Source organism: Coenobita brevimanus, chromosome 87 (assembly GCF_032717465.1).
Source record: "Coenobita brevimanus isolate Jiangsu-jjx chromosome 87, ASM3271746v2, whole genome shotgun sequence".
NCBI lineage: Eukaryota > Metazoa > Arthropoda > Malacostraca > Decapoda > Coenobitidae > Coenobita > Coenobita brevimanus.
Window position 1 is genome coordinate 13,625,497 of NC_137040.1, and position 20,000 is coordinate 13,645,496.

Sequence of the window (20,000 nt, forward strand, 5' to 3'; positions counted from 1 at the left end):
CACCCACACCACCAACCCTACACCCACACCACCAACACTACACCCACATCACCAACACTAAACCCACACCACCAACGCTACACCCACACCACCAACACTACACCCACACCACCAACACTGCATCCACACCACCAACACTGCATCCACACCACCAACACTGCATCCACACCAATAGCACTAAGCCTACATCACCAACACTACACCCACACCACAAAAACTACTCCCACACCACCAACACTACACCTACACCATCAACACTGCATCCATACCAATAGCACTAAACCTACATCACCAACACTACACCCACACCACCAACACTGCACCCGCACCACCAACACGCACCCACACCACCAACACCGCACCCACACCACCAACACTACACCCACACCACCAACAATACACTCACACCATCAACACTGCATCCACACCTGTAGCACTAAACCTACATCACCAGCACTACACCCACACCAGCAACACTGCACCCACACCACCAACACTGCACCCACACCACCAACACCGCACCCACACCACCAGCACCGCATCCACACCACCAACACTACACCCACTCCACTAACACTACACCCACACCACCTGCACTATACTCACACCACCAGCAGTACCCTCACACCACCAACACTACACCCACACCACCAACAGAACACCAACACCACCAACACTACTCCCACACCACCAACAGAACACCAACACCACCAACACTACTCCCACACCAGCAACACTACACCCACACCACCCAGCTTTTCACCACACCATCCCTTCTACACCCACACCACCCAACAGTCCACCCACACTTAGCACCCAACACTTGAATCACACTTGACCACTTCATCCACACTTCACTTTACACTTCACCCAAGCCAGCAAACACTTCACTACACCTAGCATTCCCCGCATACTCTAATCACGCTGAGCATCATTTTATTTACACTTCACCCACACATAACAACACTTCACGTACTGTACACCTTCCCCACACCAGGCCACACTTCATCCCAATGTAATCCTTGTCCTACAGCACTTCATCCCACTGCACACACCAGGCGGGATGAAGCGCATGACAACTTTAAGCACGAACTGATGTTATCCGCTTGATGCATCCCCCCCACCTCCCACTCCACCTCTCAATACCTCTCACCTACCTCGCCCCCACCCCATTTCCTAGTGCCCCATACCTACCTCGTCCCCACCCCTCTTCCCAATATCCCTGACCAACATTGGGCCCCCCACCACACCTCTCAGTACCCCTCACCTGTCACGCCACCCACCTATCCTCAGTACCTCTTACCTAACACGTCACACACCCCACCTGTAAGTACCCCTCACCCATCACGCCACCCACCCCACATCTCAGTACCCCTAACATCACACCACCCACTCCACCTCTCAGCATCCCTCACCTATCACGCCACCCACCGCACCTCTCAATGCCCCTCACCTATCACGTCACCCATCCCACCTCTCAGTACCCCTCACCCATCACACCACCCACCCCACCTCTCAATACTCCTCACTCATCGCGCCACCTTCCTCATCTCTCAATACCCCTCATCTGCTCCCCATCCTTCCCTCATCCCGCCTTCACACACAACAGGATATCACTCGCCAGCACCTCTCACTCCTCAACCCCCGCTGCTCTCAATTCCCTCATTTGTTTGCTCCAAACTTTTCCTCCACCCCCCTCATCTTGCTGGTCTTTCTCTTCAGTACCCTCTTCTGCCTGCACTCCACCCTTCACCTGCATCCACTCCTTTCTCACCCTCCCTCTAACCCATTTAGACTCCCCACTTCTAGGGACCTCTCACATTCCAAGATTTTCAGCTGCTCCTCCGAAGTCTCCATTGTTCAGTACCTTCGTTTTAACAGTACTTTCCCTCCCACAGTGCTTCTCACCCCTTCACCCCTCATCCGACCCCAGCACCTCTCTTGACCCACACCCCAGCACCCCTTCCCACCCCAACACCCCACAACCTTTTCATCTTTCTAATCTCTCCACACTCGCTCCCGAACTCCATTTCTCCCACATTTCTCATTTCCACACTTACTCACTTCTTGCCCTCCCCTTTTCACTCCAACATCCTTCACCCTTCCCACTTCGTACTTGTGCATCTTGTAAATGTTAATAAGCTGTAAAGGGCCAATTAGGTCAGGAATAGCCTCCATCCCAGGTTAGATTGTAAGAGGCGAGAAAAAGGGAGAGAAAGAAAATTCATACGTTACTGGAACGGTTAGAGGAAGGAGACAGATAGTGGAGCCACGTGGTCGTTAACCCCTTGACTACGAGAGGACTCACGGAAGCTGAGTAAAAGCATTTAGGGGTTGCAAGAATTAAATATACAAGGCGTGGTTTAAGTGAAAGGAATAATGGGAGTTCTTACTTCTTACCGCGAGAGGTCGCAGGTCTCATTTACGCTTGATAAAATCCGTGTAGTGGCAGCAAGAATATAATGAAGACGTCATCGTAGTGAATGGTTTTGCATACATTTAACGTGAGCAAGGGAACGTTTTAACGCCGTCAGTCTGGTGATGTCTGTTACATTTTACTGTAATTTACATACGTATTTCATCAGCCTAAGGGAAAATTCTAGTGTAGCAAGAGTTATTAAAGTTACTGACCCTTCCATGTCGATAATATATCCTGAACTGAATAAAATCTCCCGGAGATAACTTTTTTTTTTTAAAGTACAGTACGTCACCGGACTGAAAAGACTAAAGACGTGGAGAAAGATGAGGATGGGGGAAATAGAAATGAAGGTAAGACGAATTAATATCAGTAAGGATGTGATATTGAAGTTGATGTTTGATGGACTGGGGTGTGAAAAATAGTAAAATGAGTATGAGAGAGAGAGAGAGAGAGAGAGAGAGAGAGAGAGAGAGAGAGAGAGAGAGAGAGGCAGTAGTAAGACTGATAATTAAATTGAAGATACAAGATTTAAATGACCCAAGTATATGCTCCAAACTCATTCCCTGAGGATGAGGAAATTGCAAAGTTTGTTATTTTTATCATCCTGCAACTGTGGAAGAAGTGTGACGTAAAGTCGTACATTTCTTTCATATTTGGCTGCCATCAAACTGATACTAAACAGCTGAATGGATTATAATGAACATTAACATGCAGATGTAGATCATTGTGACGATCAGTCGGTAATCAGTTGTGTTGTGTTTGTTACCTGTCACCTATGTGTGTGTGTGTGTGTGTGTGTGTGTGTGTGTCACTATCTGTCGTCGACACATGTACAAGTGGAGGTTTTTTTAATGATCCTTGTCAAACAGAGTTGAGCAATCGGAGTGTCTGTCAGAGATTAGTAGATAAAACCCTTCACTCCCTTGTCGGTTTCTTTGCTCCCCTTGAGGCCCTCGGGAAAAAAAAAAGAAAGTTCTAGATACTTTTTATTTACAAAAACCACATTATATAGCTAAATTTTATAGTCACCTTGAAAACTCTTGAACGAAGTTTAGTATTAATTGGATGATGGTTAAGTAAACAATTTTACACACACACACACACACACACACACACACACACACACACACACACACAGTTCTTTCATTATGAGTGGTATAAGTACATGTAAAAATAACTACTTTCCCTGTTTGTAATTAAATATTTTCTTTACAGGTAAGCTGCATGCTTCATTTGCTGGACGACAGAAACTGTAAGTAGTAGAGCACATTTAGTTACACTAAAGTGCCAATCTTCACGATAATGTTTTGGTAATCGTTTCTTCAGCAGTACAAGTATCTTTAATCTTGAAGGTCCTTGCTTTCTAAGACACATCCCGAAAGAGTTTGAAAAGATCGGACAGTCTTATGCCTCGAACCATATAATTCCAACCCTGCAATCAAAGTGAGAAGTCACGCCTCTCTAATATCGTGCAGGGAGATACATTTCTGTTACCTTTCTGTCACCATGTATGTATTGTGACGGACGGCTTGCATTCATACGGCAGTGGTGGGCATCTGTTATATACGTTCAAGCTGTCATACCAATCCTGAAGGGCAACTGATCCGTAAGGCTGAGAGACACCCCATTCCGTTAGCAGCGAAATGACCTGCCTCCACCCTGTGTTTCACGCATGGGTATAGGTGTGGAAGGCTTTTGTTGTGTGGGGTGTTAAGTGCATGTGGAAGTTGTGTTGTATTGGCTGTTTTCGTGGGTGAGAGAGTCTGTATATGTCTCCGAGGGATCTCGATAGGGTGCAGACATTTAGGACATACATGAAATGACGCCACTGAACGCTCTTAAATGTCCGGCCCCGGTGGGAGTCGTAGGTGCATTCTTTGCCGACCTGACCATCGGAGGCTCCTGTCTGTTATAATGTCCCTCCTAAATGCCCAGCCCGATTGTAGTGATTCTTGGCATCCCATTAGTTTGGAAAACCTGACTGCCAGGGGGAAAAAAAAAAAAAAAAAAAAAAAACTTTGCCCTATGGCCCTTCACAGTTGCCGCCACAAACCTAGTATTTGCAGTAATGCTGTTGTAAATGAGCTGCGCTTTCTTAAAAGTGTTACGTATTATAATGACAACTTTAGGATATGTACCGTTCATTGTTTTTTGTGATGTAATGGTATGATCATACGCTGTATTTTCGTACTAGTAGTTGCCATCCTCATAGTTAGCCCCTCATCCATTAATCAAGGCCTCTAGGGCATGTTATGTGGTCATTCGATGGATGTCATGGAAGTTCCGGCAAGGTAAACACAGTATGGTATCTCTGTCCTTAATTGTTCCTTGTTTGTTTTTAGTATTTGATGGTATACAAAACTGTCGGTACGTTAGCCAGGACAGAAGTGCACAGTGTTGATGTTTATGTAATCCCCGATATTTCTGTTCATTGCGAGATTGCTGTTTCCAAATATTAAATCCATAGCTAGTGGCTGATTCGTGTAGTGGTAAGCAGAGTAAAATTGGTAGTAAAGTTCATCCGTTCTTAATGGGGCATGCTAAAATAGGCTATAACCCATTCAGGCCCGTGGACTTTCTTGCAGCAGAATAAACTCGTCTTGCTCTAGCCAGAATAAAATAATGTGCAGCAGCTCTGAATCGATATTGTTCTGCATGTAGAAGGGTTTAGAAATTTCAGGTACCCGATTGCTGAAACCAGTTGTGTTTGTGTAAGGTAGGCAGTGTTAATGTAGTCTTAACTGGACTGATTTACTCGTACATTGGGTTGGGTTAGGTTTGATTGAATAGGTTGGGTTGGAGTGAGTTGGGCTTTAGATAGGTTAGTTTTTACTGGGCAGGTTGGGCAGGGCTTGGCTGGATAAGGTTTAGATTAGGTTGGGTTTGGTTTCGCTTGGGTGGACTGTGTTTGATTAGGTTGTGAATATAATCCGTGTATAGTGTTCACCCATCACCTGGAACTGTTTGTAGGTTCTTGCCGTGTTTTATTCTATATTCCGTCTTTTTATATATTTAATCCTCCTAATGGGGCAGTAAAGGATTGGATGATGAATGGATGAATATTATATGTGACAGTATCAGAAACAGACAGCTGCATGAACTAATTTTTTGTATAACAGTTTAATTTTATGTTACTGTTGTTGCTGTTATTGTTTTTACTGCAGGGTTATCTGGACGTGAACTTAGTGGACTGCAGATAACCGCCCAGTTCAGCTGTCCCAGAGATCTTTTGGTGAGGTCATGCTGAAGCAGTGTTAGTGTTGTGATATTGTGGTGCATGGAGTGAGTAAGACATGGTGTGGGAGTTTCATTATAGTGAAGGCATAGTGGACTGATACAATTTCAATTTTGTGTTGTAAAAATCATAATAGAAATGTAAACGTGTTCTTTCGTTTAAACAGTATTGTAAATTTGTAATGAAAGTGTTGTTACTCTCAAAATATTATCGTCGCGGATTATTTGAATTTTTACGGTATCCAAATCAACCATGTTTTTCCTAGTACAGTATAGTAAAACGAAAAACTGCTGTGAAGGCAATGCCTTTAGGTCTTGGGATATAGCGTGTGAATATAGTTGTAGATATACAAAAACAAGCTTGGAAGTCGTGTACACAGTTTTCAGTATTTTGTCTTTCTCGTAAACAAACTGTGCAACACGCTGCATTGAAACGCAGGGCCTCGGGTTTTAAAAAACGAAATAAAATAAAAACTGTGCTCCCATCTTCCTCCAGCCACCTCTTCCTATACCCCCCAGCATGACCCCCTACTCACTCTGTCTACTCCCTCCTCCGTCCACTGGACCCGCTATCCCACCTGACCCCTCACATCCCACCTGAACCCTCTCTTCCCACCTGACTCTTACTTCCCACATGCTTCCTTACTCCCCACCTCACCCCTCACTCCCTACCTGATCCTTCAATTCCTACCTGACCCCTCATTGCCCACCTGACCCCTCACTCTCCACCTGACCCATCACTCCCCACTTGACCCATCACTCCCCATCTGACCCCTCACTGCCCATGTGACCCACCAGTCCACATCTCACTCCACACCTCACCTTTTAATTTAAACTCCACTCCTTACAACACACCTGACCCCTTACTCCACACCTGACCTCTCACTCCACATCTCACTCATCACTCCACACATTATCATCACTTCACATCTGACTCATTCTACACCTGACCCCTTACTCCACACCTGACCCATCACTCGACACCACACTTATCACTCTGCACCTCACGCATTACTTCACCACCTCCAGACCTCTCCCTTCCAGCTTCTCCTACCTCTTATCACCTCTCCCTTGATTATGGGACTTGTTGCAGTCTCTTAATTTGTAGGACTTTTTTTTTTTTTTTTTTTTTTCATGTCGAACGTTTCTCTTTCATCTTTTTCTATGAAGTTTCCAAGCCAGTTTTATTGAACTCCATAATATTCCTTCTCACTTTCTCCAGCCAGTTTCAGCTGGAGGGTTTGATGGGTGGGAAAGCACCGTCTTTGCCATCCTAGACCTACTGTCTCCTGCCTTACTTCTCTCCTTTCCCCCACATCGGTTTCCCCTTCCTTTCCCCTCCCCCCTCCACTATTGTCTTTTTCTTCCTCGTCTGCCCTTCCCCTCCACCCCTCTTCCCTCTGACCCACCTTCCTTACGTAACCCTTTTAACCCTGTTCGAGGACCTGACCTCTTTTCGAGTCCTCCCCTCCCCCCCTTTTGTATTTTACCCAGGCTTTCCTCCACCATCCCCGTCTCCAACTTCTCCCTTTCCTTGTTCGCTATCATATTCTTCCCTTGCCCTTACCACCCCTACATGTTCACTGTTCTTCCCACCGTATTCCCTACCACCTCTCCATGTTGCCTTCTATACCACCTGGTCTACAGTTGTTGCCCCTTGCCCCCTGTATACTTTTGCCCTCTACCCCCACTGCGCCTTACCCCATTCCTCCCTCGTAAATAGTGTGTGAGATGTGCTGTGCGTCACGTGGGGGTCATGTGAGCCAGGTCGCTGTTCCTGATGCATCATTTCTACGGTTTAAAGGTGGCGCTCTGGCTTTCTCTTACCTCTCCATCCCCCCCCCCACTCCACAGCCTCCCTTCCCTCACTCTGCCTCCCAGACCTGTACCCCACACTTAATTCTCCTCCCCTGACATCCCCCCATACCACCCTACCGTTCTTTCACCCCACACTTCAGTCACCGTACCTCCCCACCAAACAGGTACCCTGCCTCCCCGCCCACAATTTCCCTGCCTCCCTATCCCACAGTCACCTTGTCTCCCCACTCCACAGTTACCCTGCCTCCCCACCCAGTCACCGTGACTTCCCACTAACAGTCACCATGACTCCCCATTAACAGTCACCTTGCAATTCCACCCACAGTCACCCAGCCTTCCCATCCACAGTCACCTTGGTATTCCACCCACAGTCACCATGACTCCCCATTCCACAATCACCCAGCCTCCATACCCAACACGCACCATGCCTTCTGACCCCACACGTACCCTACCTCCCTACCACTCAGTCACCCTACCTTGCCTGTCCACCCCACAGTCACCTTGCCTGTCCACCCCACAGTCACCCTACCTCCCCACCCAACAGTAATCCTGCCTGCTCACCTCCACAGTCACCTCCCTAACCCACAGCCACCCTGCCTCCCCACCCCACTGTCACCCTGCCTCCCTATGCTACAGGAAACTCTACTCCCCATCCCACAGTCACTTCCCCACCTCACACTCACCCTGCCTTGCCACCCCACACTCATCCTGCCTCCCTACCCCACACTCACCCTACTTCTCCACCCCACACTCACCCTGCCTTCCCACCCCACACTCACCCTACCTTCACACCCCACACTAACGCAGCCTACCCACCCCACACTTACCCTGCCTCCCCACCCCACACTCACCCTGCCTTCCCACCCCACACTCACCCTACCTTCACACCCCACACTCACCCTGCCTCCCCACCCTACACTCACCCTACTTTCACATCCCACACTCACCCTTCCTCCCCACCCCACACTCACCCTACCTCCACACCCCACACTTACCCCTCCTAACCCCACATTCACCTTGCCTACACACCCTAAACTCACCCTTCCTACCCACCCCACACTTAGCCTGCCTACACACTCCACACTCACCCTGCCTCCCCACCCCACACTCACCCTACCTCCCCACCCCACACTCACCCTACCTCCCCACCCCACACTTAGCCTGCCTCCCCACCCCACACTCACCCTGCGTCCCCACCCCACACTCACCCTGCGTCCCCACCCCACACTCACCCTGCGTCCCCACCCCACACTCACCCTGCGTCCCCACCCCACACTCACCCTGCCTCCCCACCCCACACTCACCTTGCCTGCACACCCCATACTTAGCCTGCCTCCCCACCCCACACTCACCCTGCCTCCCAACCCCACACTCACCCTGCCTCCCCACACCACACTCACCCTGCCTCCCCACCCCACACTCGCCCTGCCTCCCCACCCCACACTTAGCCTGCCTCTCTACCCCACACTCGCCCTATCCCCACCCCACACTTGCCCTACCTCCCCACCCCACACTCGCCCTGCCTGCACACCCCACACTCACCCTGCCTCCCCACTTCACACACACCCTGTCTTCCCACACCACAGTCACCCTACCTTCACACCCCACACTCACCCTGTCTTCCCACCCCACACTTACCCTTCCTCCTCACCCCACACACACCCTGCCTCCACATCCCACAGTCACCCTGCCTTCCTTCCCCACACTCACCCTGCCTCCCCACTCCACACTTACCCTGCCTACACACCGCACACTCACCCTGCCTACACACCTTACACTTACCCTGCCTGCACACCCCACACTCACCCTGCCTGCACACCCCACACTCATCCTGCCTTCCCAACCCACACTCACCTTGTCCTCCCACCCCACACTCACACTTCCTCCTCACCCCACGCTCACCCTGCCTACACACCCCACTCTCTCTCTGCCTCATCGCTCCACAATCACCCTCCCTCCCCATCCCACACTCACCCTACCTCAGCACTCCACGCTCACTCTGCCCCCACACCCCACATTCACCCTGCTCCCACACCCCACACTCACCTTGCCTTTCCACCCCACACTCACTCATCCTCATCATTCCATACTCATCCTACCTCCACTTCCCACTCTCACCCTCCTGCCTCCACACCCAACACTCACTCTGTCTCCCCACTCCACACTCATCCTGCCTTCCCACCCCACACTCACCCTGCCTCCCCATCCCACACTCACCCTGCCTCATCACCCCACACTCACCCTGCCTCCACACCCCACACTCACCCTGCTTCATCACTCCACACTAACCCTGCCTCCACACCCCACACTCACCCTGCCACATCACTCCACACTCACCCTGCCTCCGCACCCCACACTTATCCTGCCTCACCTCACTCACCTTGCCTCATCATCCTTCACTCACCTTCCCTCACCGCCCCACACTTACCCTGCTTCCCATCCCCACACTCACCTTGCTTCTCACCCCACACTCGCCCTACTCCCATCCCACACTCACCCTGCTCTCATCCCACACTCACTCTGCTTTTCATCCCACACTCACCCTGCTCCCATCCCCACACTTACCCTGCTTTTCATTCCACACTCACCCTGCCGCCTTACTCCAAACTCACCTTGCCTCCTTATCCCACACATCCTGCCTCAGCACCCCACATTTATCCTGCGTCCGCACCCTACACACCCTGCCATCTCTCCCCAAACTCACCGTGCCTCCTCACCTCACACTCACCCTGCTTCCTCACATAATATTTATCCTGCTTCCTCACCTAACACTCACCCTGCCTCTTCGCCCTAGCTTCATCCTGCCTTACCCAACTCCCTTCACTCACCGCACCTCCCTACACCACACACACACCTCCCTACACCACACACACACCCAGCATCCCCACCCCACACTCCACATTCACCTTACCACTTCACCCACACTCAACTTGCCTGCCCTCCCACACTCACTCTCCTTGCCATCCCACACTCATCCTTCCTCCCTGTCCATACTCACGAACAGCCTGTATGTCCTAGAGCCGACTCTCAGTCCACCTTCCCATACTTTCCCATCTACCCTCTCAACTTTCCTTTGCGATCCCTGTTACCTGTCTCAGCGTTCACACCTACCTATCTACATACCTCCCCTGCCTTTTCGCGTTCTCCCTCATCCCTCCTCACCTAACCTTACTTGCTTTCTTTGTCCCTCCCTGCTCCATCAGTCCTCCCACAACATCCCATCTACCTCTGCACACCTCCTTACTAATCCACTGTCACCTTTTAGCTTCCTCGTCTGTCGTTGCCTCCACTTTCCTCCTCAGCCCCTCTTTTCATAATCTTCTCTACATCCACCTCTCCTCTCCTTTCTCTTCTTGTCCCCCTCTTCCGGTACTTTCTTTTTGCCCTTCCGTCTTTCCCAACCCACTCTTCATCCTCATCTCTTCCTCCTTACCTGCACCCCTCCGTCTCCATCTAATCAATTTCTTCCCACACTTACCTACACCTCAAACTCATCTCCTCCCCAAGTATACCCTGTCTTGTCTTTACTACTTTACTTATCACACTCATTCCCCCTCACCTTCACCCATTCTTCCTCACCCTTACTCCTTCCTCACCCTTTCTTTCATCCACATCCTCACCTCATTCTTCCCACTCTTTCACTCCCATCCACCTTCCCCCCCCCCCTACCTCTCTCCAGTTTTATTGCTTCTTCAAGTTGTGTCGGATTCTCTCTCTCTCTCTCTCTCTCTCTCTCTCTAAATCTTGCTGGCATTTGGAAGACCTGGAATGAAACCCAGAAATCTTTTATTGATCCGTAGTGGAATATTTCGGGTAATGTATCAACCTTTCAGTGTTTTATTGGGTTGTCATTGGTTATAGAGACGGATGAACTCTTTGTATGTTTGTATTCATGTCTGTCTGTGTCTGTCTGTCTGTCTGTCTTTGTTTGTCTCTTTATTTGTAGTCTATCCATCAAGCTGTCTGTCTGTATCTTTCTATCTGTCTATCTGTATCTGTCTGTTTATAGCTACCATATATATCTGTCGGTATCTGTATGTATGTATCTATCTGTCAAGGTATCTGTCTGTCTATCTATCTGTCCATCTATTTGTCTGTCTGTCTGTCTCTGTCTCCCGATCTTTCTGTTTATCTTTCCATATCCATATATCTGTTTTTATCTGTCTATCTGTCTGTCCCAGTCTTTATTTGTCTGTCTGTCTGTCCGTTGCATATCTTATTTCATATCGTGTGAGAGCTAAGACAAAAGGTGGCTGTTGCTCCTCAGCAACGCCCCCCCCCCCCCATAAACTGTTCTCTGCTCCAGTGGGGATTTGAACCGGGGTCCGTTAGGACTGCAGGCTACCCCTCTACCGTTTGAGCCACACACTCAGTCTCGACAACTGCATATTCCCATAACACTCAAGTTATTTCCATATTTTAGTTTTAATTCCCCATTACACACACACACACACACACACACACACACACACACACACACACACACACACACACACACACACACACACACACACACACACACACACACACACACCACACTCATGTCCACTGCTGCTTTATCTCTCTGCCATGTTCATAGTCTTTCTTTCCTTTTCTTTCCAGCCATCTCACATTGATGCGCTCCCTTAGTCAGTCTCGCACTCACAATAATTATGCTTCATATGTATTCTGACACAGCAGGAGGACAGTAATGCACTTGCTACTTTTCCAATGTAAACTACTGTATCTGTATAACTATATCTCAAAATCTGTCTGTCTAGCTGTCAGTCAGTCTGTCTATCTATCTGTCTATCTATCTATTTATCTATCTATCTGTCTATCATTCTGTCTCTCTGTATTGTCTTGCCCCTCTGTTTTTAAACGTCGAATAGGTAAACCTAAGTGTAATAAAAGCTTTTGTGGTTTTGAAAAGAAGATAACCACCACTTCGTCTGATCCCTGTTTTTTCACGGTATATCATTTGAAGGACTAGTTCCTTTTATGGACAAATGGGAGACCCATAGAAGACACAAAAAACATAAACCTTTTCATTCCCGTGACTTGTTTTACTCTTGGCACTACCAGACCACGTCAATCTGTTTGAGAAGACGTTTTTTAGCTGAAAGGATTAGCTAGAACTGTAAAAGACAAAATCATCCTTCAATACGATAGGTCTTTGCTATTTATTAATCCTTCATCTAATACTTTATCACTTCATCAGTAGCCTAGACGCCCAAAACTACTCAGTCCAGTCATTCAAGGAGGTAGTGACAAATCGCCCTCCCTCTGAATGGTGTTATGGGAAAAAATCAACCTCAAATACTTCTTGCACTCCTAGGTGCAATCCCATATTTGCCACAAACGCCTGGGGTGTCATAGCTCGCCAGACCACCAGGTGTATGTTTGATTATATGGTTGCCACCTAGCGAAGTGAATGGGTATCTGGGCTACAAAAAAGCTTTGGTCTTATAATTCGCTGTAGTAACCTGAAAATATCATTACATCAAGGGAGTGGACGGTGGTAGCCTCCACACACTACAAAGATCTAACTAACATGAATAAAATCGCTTGGAGGTAACGATAATGTAATCCGATATAGCTACTTCACTGGATTAGTAGAGGAAACTTAAGAAGATTTTTTTAAAAGAATATGTAAATGTCGATCCCCAAACAGAAATAAACACAAGGCTGAGGCTGGAGAAGAATGTGGGGAAATGTTTTTGTGTTGATGGATGAGGCGTCACTGAGCTAGGACAGAATGGCTGGGATTTTTTTTTTTTTTTATTAATCCTTGGCTAGCCTTCAAGGAATAGGACGTCAGATTGTAGAGATATTTAAGTGTTTACTTATCATTTTTTTGTTTTAGTTGTGATAATATTAACACTCAGGCTCCCGTAATTTACTCTTTGCTGTTTTTAAATGCTTTGAGATTAGAGAGAGAGAGAGAGAGAGAGAGAGAGAGAGAGAGAGAGAGACAGACAGACAGACAGACAGACAGACAGACAGATAGACAGAGACAGTGACAGACAGACAGAGTGGGTATGGGGAAAGAAGACCCCACCATGGTAATGTTAAAGCGTACCAGCATTGTTAATTAAAACAGTAGATTTACAGATAATTAAGTGAAATAATTGATAGGTACGTGTGGGTGGACAACGAGAAGACAGGTGTGGAATGAAGTAAGCTCCATGATTAATTGCCAATGTAAACTGTCTGAAACAATAATGGGTAATTTATTTTTCACTGGACGTATCTACTCCATGCATTATGAATTTAATACCCCTGTCTGTCAAGCCTGCATTATAGAGAAAAATGATGATTGCTTCTGAGGTATTAATGGTTATGCATTTACGAAGATGAAGTGCCGGAGGTGGATTGTTGTGTTAAACGCTTAGGGAGAGAGAGAGAGAGAGAGAGGGGGGGGGGATGTGAGTGGTGGAGGTAAAGGGGAAGAAGAAAGAGGTAGCAGGGTAGAAAAACTGTAGGCTAAGGTAGGCAGGGGATGGAGAGGCAGGTGATCAGTACTGTGTTGTAGAATAAGTGTAAACATATCGACAGGTGGGTGCTTATTGTAGGTTAAGGGGATTCTCTCTCTCTCTCTCTCTCTCTCTCTCTCTCTCTCTCTCTCACACACACACACACACACACACACACACACACACACACACACACACACACACACACACACACACACACACACACACACACACACACACACACACACACACACACACACACACACACACACACACACACACACACACACACACACACACACACACACACACACACACACACACACACACACCGACCATGCACGTCCATTTAATCTCGTGTTTTTTCTCGCCCTCACCCCTTTTGTTTACGTCTGCCCACAGCAACTTTTGACTCAGCCTGTATTTTTTTCCTCCCATCCCCTCAGATATTACAGTATTTTAGGATTTTTTTCTTTTTTTTTTTTTGGGGGGGGGGGCGGGAGTTGGGTAGCTTCATACGGCAATCAGGATATGAGGTTGTGGTGTCGGATAAGCCCGGTGGTATTGGCTAGAGGGATCGGCACGGTTTTGAAAGACCAGGGGAAAAGATGGGGTCGAGTGGGGATATGGGGAATGGGGTTATAAACAAGCAGGGGTCTTATAATGAGAAGAAAAGAAAAGGGGGGAAAAGATGGGGTTGACAAGGGTGAAGGGGATATCAGGAATAGGGAGGGAGCTAAAATATGTAGAGGAAACTTAGGATGGTTAGGATGGAGAAGATGAAGACAGAAAAATGGCAAGGTGTGGAGGGAAATGGTTATAGTGTCAGCATAAGAAGAGGAAGGGTGGAAGGGAAGGAACAGGGTTAATGAATGGGAACGCTGAGTAGTTGTGTAGGGACAATACTAGGAGAGGAAGGTGTGGCGAATAGGGGAAGAAAGGTGTGCGGGGACAAAGGCGGGGAGTAGTGGTAGCTAAGGAGAAGAGGGGAAAGTTTTAGGGGTAGGAAGATAAAGAAAAAAAGACAGCAAGGCCTGGGAGTTAGGGAGAAAGGATAAGGGGAGATGGTAGGAATATAGGCAATAAAAGGAGGAAGGGGAAGGGAGGGGAATGTAGGGAAAATGGAGAGGGGAGGAGGAGCTAGAAAGGGTGCGAGGGTGGAAGTAAGCTGTGTAGGAGCAAATTAAGGAGAGGAAGAGGGTTATAGGAGGAGATAAATGGATGGGGAGGGAAAGGGAATATTGCACTAGGTGTGCAAAGCCAAAGTAAGAAGAGAGAGGGGACGGGGGGTGGAGCAGGAAAACAGAATGTAGTGTATAGGAAAGTGAAGGGAAATGTATGTTTGTAGGATGAAAGTAAGAGGAGGGAGATGGTTTGGGGAATATGAATGAGGTAAGGAAAGGGGTGGGTGTCAGAGGGACCAAGGGGAAATATAGGAATATAGGGTTTTAAGGATAGAATCAGGAGATGGATTAAGCAGAGGGCGCCGGGGGAGGGGATGGAGAGAGTTGAGAGAAGTAAAGGTATGTTGGGTTAAAAAAAATTAGGGGAAGGGGCGGGCGACAGGTAGGGAAAATGAAGGCACTGAAGACTTGCAGTACCAAAAATAAGTAGGTGGTTTGGGGGTTGGGTAGTGAGAACTAGGGAAGAGTGTAGATGTGCTCTGCCATATGAAGAAATAATGGGGAACGGGGACATGGCGGAAGGTGGGTTCGGGAGGAACGGAAGGGGATGTAGGATTGTACAAGCTGAGGTTGAAGTTTGGAAGAGAGGAAGGGGCTGTTGTTGATTAACCTCAGTCCGTCTGGCCGAGCAGACCCATCACCAGCAAGCAAGCAACCACCCCTGCAGGGCCGGCCCATGCAGTGAACCGATGTTCCCTTGCGGTCGACAGTGCCTTGCGGCGGTAAGGCGCCGGGAAAAGTGTGAAGGTTTGGTTTCTGGATGGATGCCACATTTGTGTTGCCCCATCTGATTAACGGGGGCGCCATAGTAGCCTTTATTCCACTATGTTTTTTGGTTATATGGTTACCAATCAATCAGTCAATCAGTCAATCATTTCCTGTGGCACCCTACGGGATGCATAGGGCCTCGATGAACTCTCTCCACCAATATTTGTCTCTTGCCATCTCCTTCAGGTCCCACCAACACTCCTCTCTTGCTTCTTTTTTCATTGTCCTCAACCAGGTTTCCCTCGGCCTACCTCTACCTCTTCTTCCTCTAGCAGTCCACTCTGGCACATCCTGTATTAAACTACCTTCTTTTCTGTATATGTGCCCCAGCCACTTCCAGCGAGACAGTCTCACATATTCATTAACTGGTTCCACTCTCGTAATATCCCTTACTCTTGCATTTGTAACTCTGTCTTGCCACTTTACCCCAAGAATCCTTCTCAGTATTTTATTCTCAAATCCTAATACTTTCTGATCTGTTGCAATTGTACTGTACCATGACTCATGCCCAGGGTTATAAATGGTTTCCTGGGTTACAGGAAACCATTAGGCTTGCCACTCAGTGTACAGTAGAACCACATAAAGTGGAAAGAAGGGTAATATAAATGACAGGAAGGAAAGGGAGAAGTATGGAGGAAGGGGGACAGACAAACAAACGATGATAGAAGTGAAAGAAGTAAGCAGTTCAACATTAGGTGAGTGGATAATGGGCGCCCCCACCTGCCACCAAGAGGAGGAGGAAGAATGAGTAAATAGAGGGAAATGGAAATCTCTGTTGCTAAAATTTGAGAGAGAGAGAGAGAGAGAGAGAGAGAGAGACTGAATAAACGGTGGCGTCGAGAAGGGGGGAGGAAACTCAATCTGTGAATCTGTTCTACCATATATGACAAAGTTTTAGGATGACTTCGTGAAGGGAGGGAAAAAACAAGAAACTGGATCGAGGGGATAACATTCATCGTACGGTAGTCACGGAAGGCATGGAAAGAATTTGGGTTGATGGCGGGGTTAGTGGGTAGAGAACCGGGGAACGATGTAAATATGGGAGGAAACAGGAATGGATTCCTTGCCCAAAGAAAAAAATGGATTAGGGAAAGAGGGAATCATAGTTACCATCATCATCACAATCATCATCATCGTCGTCGTCGTCGTCGTCGTCGCCGTCGTCGTCGTCGTCTACATAACTTGTTTGTACTAATGCGAAAGTTATGGTGTGGGTACAATCCGGAAATGCTGAAGAGTCAGATACGAAAGTAGAATAATTATAAATTGATTGTGTTGCAAAAAATGGGTTGCAAACTTCATGCACTTAACAACCAAGCCTTTGAAACTCTTAACAGTACACTAATGTGCTTCACCTAATTAACCCTTTGAGGACAATGGGGAACTTATTCCTTTTGTCATCAGACGATTTTACATAGCGTAGGAGGGAGTTTCCTAACTGTATGGTTATATCCAGCCTTCGTTAAACCCATTACAACAAGACATCTCCCATAAGCTGAGTACCGGTACATTGTTCAGTGATGGTCAGATTAAGTTTAAAATAAGACATCGTCTTAAAGAGGTAAAGTAGTATTTGAATACCAATGACTTCGAGCCATTCCGTCGTCTGCCAAGGATGCATCCGTTGCGTATGAGTTATACATGAATCACCCATCTGCTTCAGACCCTCGTCACTTCTGATGCTTCTTCGTCACCCATAGCCCTCACATATTCACTCACCATATGAGGCCATCAAATGCTTCTGAAATCTGTAGGGAACTGAAGAAATTTGGAAGGCAAATTTGGTTGAGGGGAAAGAATGGGTTAGAGTTTGGGGGATCACATGATTTGCAATTTTAGAGGACAGGGGGAAAAAAGAGGATAGGGTGGGGGCGTGACGGAGGGTTAGGGAGAGGGGAAATTGATGTACTGGTAAGAGGAGGGGTTGGTGCAGAAGTAGGAAAGGAAAGGGGATAAAGTAGCTGTGCATTGGTACAAAATACTCGTATAAACGGTGTTGGAATCCTACGGGACTACCTCACAGGGGCGATTTGTAACCTACTGTCGACGGGTCTACCCGGCCAGACAGACCGGGGTTAAGCAACAGCAATAAGGTAAGAGATTGTAAGGAGGAAAGGAGACAGAGGTAAGTAGACATTTCCAACATTTCCAAGGGAACGCAGGATGACCTTCACTTAGTATACACTAACATATTATCAGTGCGGAGATGTTGTTTTGTGTTTAGTACCAATCATCGTGACGATTAAAGAACATCCAAGAACATATGATTCCAAAAATATATGTTTGTAGGGTTTAACCTTGACCCTATAAAAAAAAAAAATAAAAGGCCTTAATCTAAGAAATAAAATGTGTGGGAATATGTGTCTTGCGAACAGTTGCGTCAAGTTTGAAGTGGTTTGCTGAAGGAAAATTAAAGACTGGCACCAAATTAAAAAGAGTTTGAAAGAAAGGGAAACGAAATGAGCAAATCCAGTGTGGTCACCGTAGTGTGGAAGCCATAGTAAGTGGACAGGGAAAAGTAAATATAAGACAAGAATATGGAGCTTTAACCTCTTTATTACGTAGGTTTTCTAAGCAGAGTAAGATCGGCGGAAAAAGAATACAGTAAATTAAGGCGTCATCGTACTAAAGGTTAAACCAGGCGTAAACAGCTAGATTGATTAAATGAGATGTTGACTCTTGCAAATGCTACTAAGAACGGGAGAGGGATAATCTCTCTCTCTCTCTCTCTCTCTCTCTCTCTCTCTCTCTCTCTCTCTCTCTCAAAACACCTCCCTGTTCTTCATCCAGTCCCTTTCCTCACATTGCTCCTCCCCACCATGACTCTTGATTTCCCACCATCGCTGTTCCAGCCAAACCTACGAGTATGTCTTTCCAGCTTCCTCTCCTCCTTCCCTCACCATCTTCTTCCCCTTACTCTTCCCCGTACCTTCACGCATTTTCTTCTTTCCTTACCCACCCCTCATTATTCGTCCAACCTGTCCACTTTCTTTCCCTACCTCTTCTCTTTCTTCTCATTTCTCCTCTTTCTTTTCCCGCCCCCTCATCTCTCTTTCCCGCCCCCATCCTCTCCTTTTTTTTTTCTCCCCACACTCTCCTTCCTGCCTTTTCACCCTCTCATCTGCCTCCCCACCCTCCTCTTGGACTCCCCAGTGTCTTTCCCTGCCTTCTTACCTTATCCCTTGCCTTTCTAACCTCTTACCTTATCCCTTGCCTTTCTAACCTCCTCCCTGCTCCATCACTCTCCCAGCCACCCTACTTTTCTCCTCTACCTCCCGACCCATCTTGTTCCACCAGCCTCCATGCCTCTCCACGTGTTCCCCAGCTTCCCCATCCTGATATATGCCTTCTCACTCGCATTCCACTATTTCTACCTTGACCCCTGTCTCTCCACTGTATACCTTTCCTCCCTAGTTTCTCCCCATCTTCCCCAACCTCACGTCTACCCAAGCAAAAACAACCGCAGATAACTACCCGCTGACCTTTGCATTTTCTTTGCACCTAAGGAAAAAATGGGGATGGGGTTCGGCCTAAACAAGGGATGATTAAAAAATCCAAAGAAAAACGCAGGTGTTTGGAAGGTGATGTGGTGTCAGGGTGTTTTCATCTGGGGGATTACAGAGGAGGGGGGAGCTGTTGTTACTCCCTTTCTTCACCTTCTTCCTTCCCCCTTTCTTCATCTTCTTCCTCCCCCTTTCTTCACCCTCTTTTTCTCCCATTCTCTGTCTTTTTTCACCTTTTCTCCCTTGCTCTTTTTCTCCCCTCCACGTCTTTCCCTTGTTTCCTCCCTCTTTTCTCCTCCCCTCCACTCCCTTTTTGTTTCTTTGTTTTCCCTCCTTTTCTATCTCACCCTCCTATCATCATCATTATCTATCTGTACTCTCCTCTCCTCATTCCCTACTCCCTCTTCCCCATTTCCCCTTCCCTTCCTTCCCGCTTGTCTTTCCCAGCTGCTCCTCCTCCTATCCCCCTTTCCCAACCCGTCTCCCTTTCCCTCCCACGAGACTCGCACAATGCCGGGACGCAAGTTAGGAATTTTACGGACACAGGCGGCATTTTACCTACATGGCCTGGCCTTTGCCCTCCCAGTCATGCATTTTGGCACAACAAGCAGGCAGATTG